Here is a 12624-nt window from a genome sequence, read left to right on the forward strand (position 1 = left end):
GCTCAACTTGAGAGGACAGCTCAACTTGAGAGGACAGCTCAACTTGAGAGGACAGCTCAACTTGAGTGGACAGCAAAGCTTGCGAGGACAGCACAGCTTGCGAGGACAGCACGGCTTGCAAGGACAGCACAGCTTGCGAGGATAGCACAGCTTGCGAGGACAGCACAGCTTGCAAGGACAGCACAGCTTGCGAGAACAGCACAGCTTGCGAGGGCAGCACAGCTTGCGAGGACAGCACAGCTTGCGAGGACAGCACAGCTTGCGAGGACAGCACAGCTTGCGAGGACAGCACAGCTTGCGAGGACAGCACGGCTTGCGAGGACAGAACCGGTTGCGAGGACAGCACAGCTTGCGAGGACAGCACAGCTTGCGAGGACAGCACAGCTTGCGAGGACAGCACAGCTTGCGAGGACAGCACAGCTTGCGAGGACAGCACAGCTTGCGAGGACGGCACAATTTGCAAGGACAACACAGCTTGCGAGGACAGCACAGCTTGCAAGGACAATACAGCTTGCGAGGAGAGCACACCTTGTGAGGACAGCAAAGCTTGCGAGGACAGCACAGCTTGCGGGGACAGCATAGTTTGTGGAGACAACACAGCTTGTGGGGACAGCACAGCTTGGGACGACAGCACAGCTTGGGAGGACAGCAAAGCTTGCGAGGACAGCACAGCTTGCGGGGACAGCACAGCTTGCGAGGACAGCACAACTTGCGAAGACAGCACAGCTTGCGAGGACAGCACAGCTTGCGAGGACAGCACAGCTTGCGAGGACGGCTCAACTTGAGAGGACAGCTCACCTTGAGATGACCGCTAAACTTGAGAAGAGAGCTCAACTTGAGAGGAGAGCTCAACTTGAGAGGAGAGCTCAATTTGAGAGGAAAGCTCAACTTGAGAGGACAGCTCAACTAGAGAGGACAGCTCAACTAGAGATGACAGCTCAACTAGAGAGGACAGCTCAACTAAAGAGGACAGTTCAACTAGAGAGGACAGATCAACTAGAGAGGACAGCTCAACTTGAGAGGACAGCTCAACTTAAGAGGACAGCTCAACTTGAGAGGACAGCTCAATTAGAGACGACAGCACAACTTTCGAGGACAGCACAGCTTGGGAGGACAGCACAGCTTGCGAGGACCGCTAAAATTGCGAGGACAGCACGGCTTGCGAGGACAGCACGGCTTGCAAGAACAGCACAGCTTGCGAGGACAGCATGGCTTGCGAGGACAGCACGGTTTGCGTGGACAGCACGGCTTGCCAGGACAGCACGGCTTGCGAGGACAGCACGCCTTGCGAGGACAGCACGGGTTGCGAGGACAGCATGGCTTGCGAGGACAGCACAGGTTGTGAGGACAGCACGGGTTGCGAGGACAGCACAGCTTCCGAGGACAGGACAGCTTCCGAGGACAGCACAGCTTCCGAGGACAACACAGCTTCCGAGGACAGCACAGCTTGCGAGGACAGCACAGCTTGGGAGGACAGCACAGCTAGCGAAGACAGCACAGCTTGAGAGGACTGCACAGCTTGCGAGGACAGCATAGCTTGTGAGGACAGCACAGCTTGCGAGGACAGCACAGCTTGCGAGGACAGCACAGCTTGCGAGGACAGCACAGCTTGCGAGGACAGCACAGCTTGCGAGGACAGCACAGCTTGCGAGGACAGCACAGCTTGCGAGGACAGCACAGCTAGCGAGGACAGCACAGTTTGCGAGGACAGCACAGCTTGCGAGGACAGCACAGCTTGCGAGGACAGCACGGCTTGCGAGGACAGAACCGCTTGCGAGGACAGCACAGCTTGCGAGGACAGCACAGCTTGCGAGGACAGCACAGCTTGCGAGGACAGCACAGCTTGCGAGGACAGCACAGCTTGCGAGGACAGCACAGCTTGCGAGGACGGCACAATTTGCAAGGACAACACAGCTTGCGAGGACAGCACAGCTTGCAAGGACAACACAGCTTGCGAGGAGAGCACACCTTGCGAGGACAGCAAAGCTTGCGAGGACAGCACAGCTTGCGGGGACAGCATAGTTTGTGGAGACAGCACAGCTTGTGGGGACAGCACAGCTTGGGACGACAGCACAGCTTGGGAGGAGAGCAAAGCTTGCGTGGACAGCACAGCTTGCGAGGACAGCACAGCTTGCGAGGACAGCACAGCTTGCAAGGACAGCACAACTTGCGAGGATAGCACAGCTTGTGAGAACAGCACACCTTGCGAGGACAGCTCAACTTGAGAGGACAGCTCAACTTGAGAGGACAGCTGAACTTGAGAGTACACCTCAACTTGAGAGGAGAGCTCAACTTGAGAGGAGAGCTCAACATGAGAGGAGAGCTCAACTTGAGAGGACAGTTCAACTTGAGAGGACAGCTCAACTTTAGAGGACAGCACAACTCGAGATGACAGCACAACTTGAGATGACAGCACAACTTGGGTGGACAGCACAGCTTGCGAGGACAGCAAAGCTTGCGAGGACAGCACGGCTTGCAAGGACAGAACGGCTTGCGAGGACAGCATGGATTGTTGGGACAGCACGGGTTGCGGGGACAGCACGGCTTGCGAGGACAGCACAGCTTCCGAGGACAGCACAGCTTGCGAGCACAGCACAGCTTGCGAGGACAACACGGCTTGTGAGGACAGCACGGCTTGCGAGGCCAGCACAGGTTTCGAGGACAGCATGGGTTGCGAGGACAGCACTGCTTCCGAGGACAGGACAGCTTCCGAGGACAGGACAGCTTCCGAGGACAGCACAGCTTCTGAGGACAACACAGCTTCCGAGGACAGCACAGCTTGCGAGGACAGCACAGCTTGCAAGGACAGCACAGCTAGCGAAGACAGCACAGCTTGCGAGGACTGCACAGCTTGCGAGGACAGCACCGCTTGCGAGGACAGCACAGCTTGCGAGGACAGCACAGCTTGCGAGGACAGCACAGCTTGCGAGGACAGCACAGCTTGCGAGGACAGCACAGCTTGCGAGGACAGCACAGCTTGTGAGGAACGCACAGCTTGCCAGGACAGCACAGCTTGCGAGGACAGCACAGCTAGCGAGGACAGCACAGCTTGCGAGGACAGCAAGGCTTGCGAGGACAGCACGGCTTGCGAGGACAGCACGGCTTGCGAGCACAGCACAGCTTGCGAGGACAGCTCAACTTGAGAGGACAGCTCAAGTTGCGAGGACAGTTAACTTGAGAGGAGAACACAACTTGAGAGGACTGCTCAACTTGCGAGGACAGCAATGCCTACGAGGCTAGCACGGCTTGCGAGGACAGCACGGCTTGCAAGGACAGCACGGCTTGCGAGGACAGCATAGCTTGCGAGGACCGCACAGCTTGCGAGGACAGCACAGCTTGCGAGGACAGAACAGCTTGCGAGGACAGCTCAACTTGAGAGGACAGCTCAACTTGAGAGGACAGTTCAACTTGAGAGAACAGCTGAACTTGAGAGGACAGCTCAGCTAGAGAGGACAGCACAACTTGAGAGGACAGCTCTACTTGAGAGGACAGCTCAACTTGAGAGGACAGCTCAACTCGAGAGGACAGCTCAACTTGAGTGGACAGCAAAGCTTGCGAGGACAGCACGGCTTGCGAGGACAGCACGGCTTGCGAGGACAGCATGGCTTGCGAGGACAGCACGGCTGGCGAGGATAGCACAGGTTGCGAAGACAGCACAGCTTCCGAGGACAGCACAGCTTGCGAGGACAGCACGGCTTGCGAGGACAGCACAGCTTGCGAGGAGAGCACAGCTTGCGAGGACAGCACAGCTTGCGAGGACAGCACAGCTTGCGAGGACAGCACAGCTTGCGAGGACAGCACAGCTTGCGAGGACAGCACAGCTTGCGAGGACAGCACAGCTTGCGAGGACAGCACAGCTTGTGAGGACAGCACAGCTTGCGAGGACGGCTCAACTTGAGAGGACAGCTCACCTTGAGATGACCGCTCAACTTGAGAGGAGAGCTCAACTTGAGAGGAGAGCTCAACTTGAGAGGAGAGCTCAATTTGAGAGGTAAGCTCAACTTGAGAGGTCAGCTCAACTAGAGAGGACAGCTCAACTAGAGAGGACAGCTCAACTAGAGAGGACAGCTCAACTAAAGAGGACAGTTCAACTAGAGAGGACAGATCAACTAGAGAGGACAGCTCAACTTGAGAGGACAGCTCAACTTAAGAGGACAGCTAAACTCGAGAGGACAGCTCAACCTGAGACGACAGCACAACTTTTGAGGACAGCACAGCTTGGGAGGAGAGCACAGCTTGCGAGGACCGCTAAAATTGCGAGGACAGCATGGCTTGCGAGGACAGCACGGCTTGCAAGAACAGCACAGCTTGCGAGGACAGCACGGCTTGCGAAGACAGCACGGTTTGCGAGGACAGCACGGCTTGCCAGGACAGCACGGCTTGCGAGGACAGCACGCCTTGCGACGACAGCACGGGTTGCAAGGACAGCATGGCTTGCGAAGACAGCACAGGTTGCGAGGACACCATGGGTTGCGAGGACGGCACAGCTTCCGAGGACAGGACAGCTTCCGAGGACAGCACAGCTTCTGAGGACAACACAGCTTCCGAGGACAGCACAGCTTGCGAGGACAGCACAGCTTGCGAGGACAGCACAGCTAGCGAAGACAGCACAGCTTGCGAGGACTGCACAGCTTGCGAGGACAGCACAGCTTGCGAGGACAGCACAGCTTGCGAGGACAGCACAGCTTGTGAGGACAGCACAGCTTGCGAGGACAGCACAGCTTGCGAGGACAGCACAGCTTGCGAGGACAGCACAGCTTGCGAGGACAGCACAGCTAGCGAGGACAGCACAGCTTGCGAGGACAGCAAGGCTTGCGAGGACAGCACGGCCTGCGAGGACAGCATGGCCTGCGAGGACAGCACGGCTTGCAGGGACAGCACAGCCTGCGAGGACAGCACAGCTTGTGAGACAGCACAGCTTGCGAGGACAGCACAGCTTGCGAGGACAGCACAACTTGCGAGGACAGCACGGCTTGCGAGGACAGCACAGCTTGCGAGGACATCACAGCTAGCGAGGACAGCACAGCTTGCGAGGACAGCAAGGCTTGCGAGGACAGCACGGCCTGCGAGGACAGCACGGCTTGCAAGGACAGCACAGCTTGCGAGGAGATCACAACTTGCGGGGACAGCACAGCTTGCGAGGACAGTACAGCTTGCGAGGACAGCACAACTTGCGAGGACAGCACAGCTTGCGAGTACAGTACAGCTTGCGAGGACAGCTCAACTTGAGAGGACAGCTCAACTTGAGAGGACAGATCAACTTGAGAGTACATCTCAACTTGAGAGGAGAGCTCAACTTGAGAGGAGAGCTCAACATGAGAGGAGAGCTCAACTTGAGAGGACAGCTCAACTTGAGAGGACAGCTCAACTTGCGAGGAGAGCTCAACTTGAGAGGACAGCTCAACTTGACAGAACAGCTCAACTTGAGAGGACAGCTCAACTTGAGAGGACAGTTCAACTTGAGAGGACAGCTCAACTTTAGAGGACTGCACAACTCGAGATGACAGCACAACTTGAGATGACAGCACAACTTGGGTGGACAGCACAGCCTGCGAGGACAGCAAAGCTTGCGAGGACAGCATGTCTTGCAAGGACAGAACGGCTTGCGAGGACAGCACGGCTTGCGGGGACATCACGGCTTGCGAGGACAGCATGGCTTGCGAGGACAGCACGGCTTGCAAGAACAGCACGGCTTGCGACGACAGAACCGCTTGCGAGGACAGCACAGCTTGCGAGTACAGTACAGCTTGCGAGGAGAGCTCAACTTGAGAGGACAGCTCAACTTGACAGAACAGCTCAACTTGAGAGGACAGCTCAACTTGAGAGGACAGCTCAACTTGCGAGGAGAGCTCAACTTGAGAGGACAGCTCAACTTGACAGAACAGCTCAACTTGAGAGGACAGCTCAACTTGAGAGGACAGTTCAACTTGAGATGACAGCACAACTTGGGTGGACAGCACAGCCTGCGAGGACAGCAAAGCTTGCGAGGACAGCATGTCTTGCAAGGACAGAACGGCTTGCGAGGACAGCACGGCTTGCGGGGACATCACGGCTTGCGAGGACAGCATGGCTTGCGAGGACAGCACGGCTTGCAAGAACAGCACAGCTTGCGAGGACAACACGGCTTGCGAGGACAGCACGGCTTGCGAAGACAGCACAGGTTTCGAGGACAGCACGGGTTGCGAGGACAGCACAGCTTCCGAGGAAAGGACAGCTTCTGAGGACAGCACAGCTTCTGAGGACAACACAGCTTCCGAGGACAGCACAGCTTGCGAGGACAACACAGCTTGCAAGGACAGCACAGCTAGCGAAGACAGCACAGCTTGCGAGGACCGCACAGCTTGCGAGGACAGCACAGCTTGCGAGGACAGCACAGCTTGCGAGGACAGCACAGCTTGCGAGGACAGCACAGCTTGCGTGGACAGCACAGCTTGCGAGGACAGCACAGCTTGCGAGGACAGCACAGCTAGCGAGGACAGCACAGCTTGCGAGGACAGCTCAACTTGAGAGGACTGCTCAACTTGAGAGGACAGTTCAACTTGAGAGAACAGCTCAACTTGAGAGGACAGCTCAGCTAGAGAGGTCAGCGCAACTTGAGAGGACAGCTCTACTTGAGAGGACAGCTCAACTTGAGTGGACAGCTCAACTTGAGAGGACAGCTCAACTTGAGAGGACAGCTCAACTTGAGAAGACAGCTCAACTTGAGAGGACAGCTCAACTTGACAGAACAGCTCAACTTGAGAGGACAGCTCAACTTGAGAGGACAGTTCAACTTGAGAGGACAGCACAACTTGGGTGGACAGCACAACTTGAGAGGACAGCAAAGCTTGCGAGGACAGCATGGCTTGCAAGGACAGCACAGCTTGCGAGTACAGCACAGCTTGCAAGGACAGCACAGCTTGCGAGGACAGCACAGCTTGCAAGGACAGCACAGCTTGCGAGGACAGCACGGCTTGCGACGACAGAACCGCTTGCGAGGACAGCACAGCTTGCGAGGACAGCACAGCCTGCGAGGACAGCACAGCTTGCGAGGACAGCACAGCTTGCGAGGACAGCACAGCTTGCGAGGACAGCACAGCTTGCGAGGACGGCGCAATTTGCAAGGACAACACAGCTTTCGAGGACAGCACAGCTTGCAAGGACAACACAGCTTGCAAGGAGAGCACACCTTGCGAGGACAGCAAAGCTTTCGAGGACAGCACAGCTTGCAGGGACAGCACAGTTTGTGGAGACAGCACAGCTTGTGGGGACAGCACAGCTTGGGACGACAGCACAGCTTGGGAGGACAGCAAAGCTTGCAAGGACAGCACAGCTTGCGAGGACAGCACAGCTTGCGAGGACAGCACAACTTGCGAGGACAGCACAGCTTGCGAGGACAGCACAGCTTGCGAGGACAGCTCAACTTGAGAGGACAGCTCAACTTGAGAGGACAGCTCAACTTGAGAGTACACCGCAACTTGAGAGTAGAGCTCAACTTGAGAGGAGAGCTCAACATGAGAGGAGAGCTCAACTTGAGAGGACAGCTCAACTTGAGAGGACAGCTCAACTTGAGAGGACAGCTCAACTTGAGAGGACTGCTCAACTTGAGATGACAGCTCAACTTAACAGAACAGCTCAACTTGAGAGGACAGCTCAACTTGAGAGGACAGTTCACCTTGAGAGGACAGCACAACTTGGGTGGACAGCACTACTTGAGAGGACAGCAAAGCTTGCGAGGACAGCACGGCTTGCAAGAACAGCATGGCTTGCGAGGACAGCACGGCTTGCGGGGACAGCACGGCTTGCGGGGACAGCACGGCTTGCTGGGACAGCACGGCTTGCGAGGACAGCACAGCTTCCGAGGACAGCACAGATTGCGAGGACAGCACAGCTTGCGAGGACAACATGGCTTGCGAGGACAGCACGGCTTGCGAGGACAGCATGGCTTGTGAGGACAGCACGGCTTGCGAGGACAGCACTGCTTGCGAGGACAGCACGGCTTGCGAGGACAGCACGGCTTGCGAGGACAGCACGGCTTGCGAGGACAGCACAGCTTGCGTGGTCAGCACAGCTTGTGAGGACAACACAGCTTGCGAAGACAGCACAGCTTGCACGGACAGCACAGCTTGCGAGTACAGCACACCTTGCGGGGACAGCACAGCTTGCGGGGACAGCCCAACCTGAGAGGACAGCTCAACTAGAGAGGACATCTCAACTAGAGTGGACATATCAACTATAGAGGACAGATCAACTAGAGAGGAGAGATCAACTTGAGAGGACAGCTCAACTTGAGAGGACAACCCAACTTGAGGCGACAAAAAAAATGGTTCAAATGGCTCTGAGCACTATGGGACTTAACATCTGTGGTCATCAGTCCCCTAGAACTTAGAACTACTTAAACCTAACTAACCTAAGGACATCACACACATCCATGCCCGAGGCAGGATTCGAACCTGCGACCGTTGCAGTCGCGCGGTTCCGGACTGAGCGCCTGAAACGCTAGACCACCGCGGCTGGCCTTGAGGCGACAGCTCAACTTGAGACGACAGTACAACTTGCGAGGACAGCACCGCTTGGAATGACAGCACGGCTTGCGAGGACAGCAAAGCTTGCGAGGACAGCACGGCTTGCGAGGACAGCATGGCTTGCGAGGACAGCACGGTTTGCGAAGCCAGCACGGCTGACGAGGACAGCAAGGCTTGCGAGGACAGCATGGCTTGTGAGGACAGCACGGCTTGCGAGGGTAGCACAGCTTTGAGGACAGCACGGCTTGCAAGGACAGCACGGCTTGCGATGACAGCATGGCTTGCGAGGACAGCATGGCTTGCGAGGACAGCACGGTTTGTGTGGACAGCACGGCTTGCGAAGACAGCACAGCTTGCGAGGACAGCTCAACTTGAGAGGACAGCTCAACTTGAGAGGACAGCTCACCTTGATATGACAGCTCAAATTTAGAGGAGAGCTCAACCTGAGAGGAGAGCTCAACTTGAGAGGACAGCTCAACTTGAGAGGACAGCTCAACTAGAGAGGACAGCTCAACTAGAGAGGACAGCTCAACTAGAGAGGACAGCTCAACTAAAGAGGACAGTTCAACTAGAGAGGTCAGATCTACTAGAGAGGACAGCTCAACTAGAGAGGACAGATCTACTAGAGAGGACATCTCAACTTGAGAGGACAGCTCAAGTTGCGAGGACAGTTCAACTTGAGAGGAGAACACAACTTGAGAGGACTGCTCAACTTTCGGGGACAGCAATGCCTACGAGGCATGCACGGCTTGCGAGGACAGCACGGCTTGCAAGGACAGCACGGCTTGCGAGGACAGCACAGCTTGCGAGGACCGCACAGCTTGCGAGGACAGCACAGCTTGGGAGGACAGAACAGCTTGCGAGGACAGCTCAACTTGAGAGGACAGCTCAACTTGAGAGGACAGTTCAACTTGAGAGAACAGCTGAACTTGAGAGGACAGCTTAGCTAGAGAGGACAGCGCAACTTGAGAGGACAGCTCTACTTGAGAGGACAGCTCAACTTGAGAGGACAGCTCAACTCGAGAGGACAGCTCAACTCGAGTGGACAGCAAAGCTTGCGAGGACAGCATGGCTTGCGAGGACAGCACGGCTTGCGAGGACAGCACGGCTTGCGAGGACAGCACGGCTGGCGAGGACAGCACAGGTTGCGAAGACAGCACAGTTTCAAAGGACAGCACAGCTTGCGAGGACAGCACGGCTTGCGAGGACAGCACAGCTTGCAAGGAGATACAGCTTGTGAGGACAGCACAGCATGTGAGGACAGCACAGCTTGCGAGGACAGCACAGCTTGCGAGGACAGCACAGCTTGCGAGGACAGCACAGCTTGCGAGGACAGCACAGCTTGCGAGGACAGCACAGCTTGCGAGGACAGCACAGCTTGCGAGGACGGCTCAACTTGAGAGGACAGCTCACTTTGAGATGACCGCTCAACTTGAGAGGAGAGCTCAACTTGAGAGGAGAGCTCAACTTGAGAGGAGACCTCAATTTGAGAGGAAAGCTCAACTTGAGAGGTCAGCTCAACTAGAGAGGACAGCTCAACTACAGAGGACAGCTCAACTAGAGAGGACAGCTCAACTAAAGAAGACAGTTGAACTAGAGAGGACAGATCAACTAGAGAGGACAGCTCAACTTGAGAGGACAGCTCAACTTAAGAGGACAGCTAAACTTGAGAGGACAGCTCAACTTGAGACGACAGCACAACTTTTGAGGACAGCACAGCTTGGGAGGACAGCACAGCTTGCGAGGACCCCTTAAAATTGCGAGGACAGCATGGCTTGCGAGGACAGCACGGCTTGCAAGAACAGCACAGCTTGCGAGGACAGCACGGCTTGCAAAGACAGCATGGCTTGCGAGGACAGCACGGCTTGCCAGGACAGCACGGCTTGCGAGGACAGCACGCCTTGCGAGGACAGCACGGGTTGCGAGGACAGCATGGCTTGCAAAGACAGCAACGGTTGCGAGGACACCACACGTTGCGAGGACAGCACAGCTTCCGAGGACAGGACAGCTTCCGAGGACAGCACAGCTTCTGAGGACAACACAGCTTCCGAGGACAGCACAGCTTGCGAGGACAGAACAGCTTGCGAGGACAGCACAGCTAGCGAAGACAGCACAGCTTGCGAGGACTGCACAGCTTGCGAGGACAGCACAGCTTGCGAGGACAGCACAGCTTGCGAGGACAGCACAGCTTGTGAGGACAGCACAGCTTGCGAGGACAGCACAGCTTGCGAGGACAGCACAGCTTGCGAGGACAGCACAGCTTGCGAGGATAGCACAGCTTGCGAGGACAGCACGGCTAGCGACGACAGCACAGCTTGCGAGGACAGCAAGGCTTGCGAGGACAGCACGGCCTGCGAGGACAGCATGGCCTGCGAGGACAGCACGGCTTGCAGGGACAGCACAGCTTGCGAGCACAGCACAGCTTGTGAGACAGCACAGCTTGCGAGGACAGCACAGCTTGCGAGGACAGCACAACTTGCGAGGACAGCACAGCTTGCGAGGACAGCACAGCTTGCGAGGACAGCACAGCTAGCGAGGACAGCACAGCTTGCGAGGACAGCAAGGCTTGCGAGGACAGCACGGCCTGCGAGGGCAGCACGGCTTGCAAGGACAGCACAGCTTGCGAGGACATCTCAACTTGAGAGGACAGCTCAACTTGAGAGGACAGATCAACTTGAGAGTACATCTCAAATTGAGAGGAGAGCTCAACTTGAGAGGAGAGCTCAACATGAGAGGAGAGCTCAACTTGAGAGGACAGCTCAACTTGAGAGGACAGCTCAACTTGAGAGGAGAGCTCAACTTGAGAGGACAGCTCAACTTGACAGAACAGCTCAACTTGAGAGGACAGCTCAACTTGAGAGGACAGTTCAACTTGAGAGGACAGCTCAACTTTAGAGGACATCACAACTCGAGATGACAGCACAACTTGAGATGACAGCACAACTTGGGTGGACAGCACAGCTTGTGAGGACAGCAAAGCTTGCGAGGACAGCATGTCTTGCAAGGACAGAACGGCTTGCAAGGACAGCACGGCTTGCGAGGACATCACGGCTTGCGGGGACAGCATGGCTTGCGAGGACAGCACAGCTTCCGAGGACAGCACAGCTTGCGAGGACAGCACAGCTTGCGAGGACAACACGGCTTGCGAGGACAGCACGGCTTGCGAAGACAGCACAGGTTTCGAAGACAGCACGGGTGCGAGGACAGCACAGCTTCCGAGGAAAGGACAGCTTCTGAGGACAGCACAGCTTCTGAGGACAACACAGCTTCCGAGGACGGCACAGCTTGCGAGGACAGCACAGCTTGCAAGAACAGCACAGCTAGCGAAGACTGCACAGCTTGCGAGGACCGCACAGCTTGCGAGGACAGCACAGCTTGCGAGGACAGCACAGCTTGCGAGGACAGCACAGCTTGCGAGGACAGCAGAGCTTGCGAGGACAGCACAGCTTGCGTGGACAGCACAGCTTGCGAGGACAGCACAGCTTGCGAGGACAGCACAGCTAGCGAGGACAGCACAGCTTGCGAGGACAGCAAGGCTTGCGAGGACAGCACGTTTTGCGAGGACAGCACGTTTTGCGAGGACAGCACAGCTTGCGAGGACAGCTCAACTTGAGAGGACAGCTCAAGTTGCGAGGACAGTTCAACTTGAGAGGAGAGCCCAACTTGAGAGGAGTGCTCAACTTTCGAGGACAGCAAAGCCTACGAGGCTAGCACGGCTTGCGAGGACAGCACGGCTTGCAAGGACAGCACGGCTTGCGAGGACAGCACGGCTTGCGAGGACCGCACAGCTTGCGAGGACAGCACAGCTTGCGAGGACAGAACAGCTTGCGAGGACAGCTCAACTTGAGAGGACAGCTCAACTTGAGAGGACAGTTCAACTTGAGAGAACAGCTGAAGTTGAGAGGACAGCTCAGCTAGAGAGGACAGCGCAACTTGATAGGACAGCTCTACTTGAGAGGACAGCTCAACTTGACAGGACAGCTCAACTTGAGAGGACAGTTCAACTTGAGTAGACAGCAAAGTTTGCTATGACAGCACGGCTTGCGAGGACAGCACGGCTTGCGAGGACAGCAAGGCTTGCGAGGACAGCACGGCTGGCGAGGACAGCACAGGTTGCGAG

The 12624-nt window shown here is 56.4% G+C and overlaps 1 pseudogene; it reads left to right on the forward strand.

The window, feature by feature from the left end:
* The window catches only part of LOC126443279 (dentin matrix acidic phosphoprotein 1-like), a 297120-nt pseudogene that overhangs the window by 237643 nt on the left and 46853 nt on the right, over positions 1-12624 (forward strand).

This window comes from Schistocerca serialis, unplaced genomic scaffold (assembly GCF_023864345.2).
Source record: "Schistocerca serialis cubense isolate TAMUIC-IGC-003099 unplaced genomic scaffold, iqSchSeri2.2 HiC_scaffold_1434, whole genome shotgun sequence".
Taxonomy (NCBI): Eukaryota; Metazoa; Arthropoda; class Insecta; order Orthoptera; family Acrididae; genus Schistocerca; species Schistocerca serialis.